A 2,749-nucleotide genomic window follows, 5' to 3' on the forward strand; every position below is an offset into this window, starting at 1 on the left:
ACAAACATATAAGGCCAAGAGAGGCCTGCACAAAAACACACTGTTTGACATTTTATAAATATAAAAGAATCCCTTTCAAAGGTTTACAGAAAGAGGAGAGAATTCCTGTATCATGCTCCGCACCTTCATTATTAGCAAGAGAAAATGACTACTTTGTATCATCCATCATCAACATTATGTAATAATTCTTCTGCTTTGTAATATTGCATCATGAAACCTGAAGTTCTCCTTGTGCTATAGACAACTGGGTTTTCACAAGATGTACAACTAAAGATATATAATGCTAATGCCAAGCATGGGACCCTCCATGGCCTTTAACCTGGACTCTTGTAAATATTTAGCACCAGGGTTGATATTACAGCCTGTTTAATATGCCCATGTTGTGTTTTTCAGGCTATGCATTCCCATATCAACCTCACGTAAGTATCCTTAATAACTCATCTTTCTCTATTTTTCTATCTTTCCTTCAAACGTCTTACTCCTTATATGAACTGACTCATCCTTCCTCCCACAAACCCAATTAAAATGCAGACAGCTCCTAAAAATAATGTGCAGTATATCCTTATATGGACTCATACGTCCTAATTATGCAATTAACCCCAGAAGCACCAGATTGTACTCGAAGGATGTCGTTTTCCACCGCTCTTCCCAGGCAGGTAGAAATAAATGAGGTGAAACGAACCACAGATGGATAATCTCAGATGCTGCATTCCAATACACAAACAGTGATGGGAGATCTCCTCCTATATTACCAACACTGATGGGGATCCTCGCTTTGTTACTGCAGTGGTGATCCCGCCTCTTTAGTTAGATATTTGTGTGGGCGCAGGGATGGCACATCTCTGACATTAATAACATCTCCTCTGGGCAGCCAGAGAGGTAGACTTCCACCTACGCAAGACGTCCCAAGGGAAACCCACGCTGCAAAGAAAACAGGCTGTATTTCAAAGGAATGGGATTCCAGCCCAAGCGAAATTCAGATAGAAAAGAGAGAGGGAGAGAGATAGGATATTAGTCTGGGTAATTTCCATGTGCCTGTCAGTGACTCCAGTGAGATGAGGGAAACATGAGCCTTGCTCTCAGTGCTGTTCAGACAGAGAACATACTTTGACTCTTTCGGTACTTGGGCGCTTGACTAATGCTTCACAAGCCCACACTCAGCCACCAATGTTTTCATTGGATTTTACATCTGTTTCCGGCAGATGTGCGTGCAGGGGTGTGGAGCTGCGCTCTACTTGTGTGTGCGAGAAGCAGTCTGATCTTACTTACACTGGACTGTACTGTAAAATATTTCCTTATGACTAAGCAAAAACAATTCTCACCCTCTATACAATAGAAAAGTGATGTTATACAGTTTGTATACAAGGATGATACAGCTCTCTGATGTCAAAAGGAACGCCAAATCTAAAGTACAAAGCTTATACAAGTAAAGCTTTTAAAATATGCTAATATACTTCACACATATGCATGTTGAGGGGTATTAGATCTGAAGGTATGTGAGATAATGTAAAGTTTAGAGGGGCACCGGTGCCGCTTATAGGGAACATTATATTCTACTGCATGACAACAGGCTGCCTCTTGTAAGGAAGGGGCACAGTGAATATAGAAGTAATATGGTAGAGAGGACACTAAGTGAACATTTACGCAAACTACAGCATGAGGGCCGGCATGATCTGCCAACTGAGCAAAGAAACTTAATGGAAGTATATGGCAGATTTACTGCTTTAAATAACTCTTGTTTGCAAATCTTATATAAAATGGGGGCTACCTCTAAAGTTTGGGTCTTATAGCATAGAAGCCTCCTGGTGCAGTCACACTATTGAGTACTGAGGAGCTCCTAAGTACAATTTAGGCTTCGTTCACATCTGCACCAGGGCTCCCTGTACAACTCAAATCCATAATACAAACGTGCAGTGGCGTAACTACCACAGTAGCAGCCATAGCGGCTGCTAAGGGGCCCGCGGCAGAAGGGGGAACGTATCACTCTGCCAGGCACATTACATTATGTGCCAGGCCTGGTGGCATGGGCCCCCTCATGCCTAGTAGCATCACTAACACTAGGCATCGGGGGGGGGATACCCGGTGCTAGCCACTGCACTGCCACATTTGAATATGACGACGATGCTGGGACCTGGATCAGGTGGTAGGAGCGCTCAGGCCGGAGGAGGATAGGGGGCGGACCTAAAAGGAACGACGCAGGACTTTGGGCGCAGGACAGTCAGGACGGCCGGAGTACTGTCTCATAGGACGGGCAGAGGACAGTCACAGGATGGACGGAGGACGTGCAGAGGACAGGTAGATTAAGTTAAAAAGTTCAAGGGAGGAGGGAGAAGTTTTTATGTAGAAAAATCTGCCTCAAAATGCCTTCAGGAATTTTGAGGCAGATTTTGACCTGCCAGCAGAACACTTCCCGCGTTTTTCGTGCCGTTTTTTGGCCATTGGGCTGTGGACAGAAAAACGCATTTTCTGCCTGACATTGATGTCAATGGGAAGTCAGAGACAGAAACTCCCGAAGAAAGGGCATTACGCTTTTTCCCGCAAGCGTTTTTTACCGCTCGCAGGAAAAAAACATCCGAAAGCACCTCCCATTGATTTCATTGATTTGTCGCGGTTTCCGACATGGTTTCCGCGTCAAAAAACGTGTTAAAAAACTCAGTGTGAACTTACCCTAACACCTATACTGAAGCCTTAAGACCCTGTTCACACAGAGTTTTTTGCAGCCATAAAAATCTGCCTCAAAATTCTGTCT

Source organism: Rhinoderma darwinii, chromosome 3 (assembly GCF_050947455.1).
Source record: "Rhinoderma darwinii isolate aRhiDar2 chromosome 3, aRhiDar2.hap1, whole genome shotgun sequence".
Classification (NCBI taxonomy): domain Eukaryota; kingdom Metazoa; phylum Chordata; class Amphibia; order Anura; family Rhinodermatidae; genus Rhinoderma; species Rhinoderma darwinii.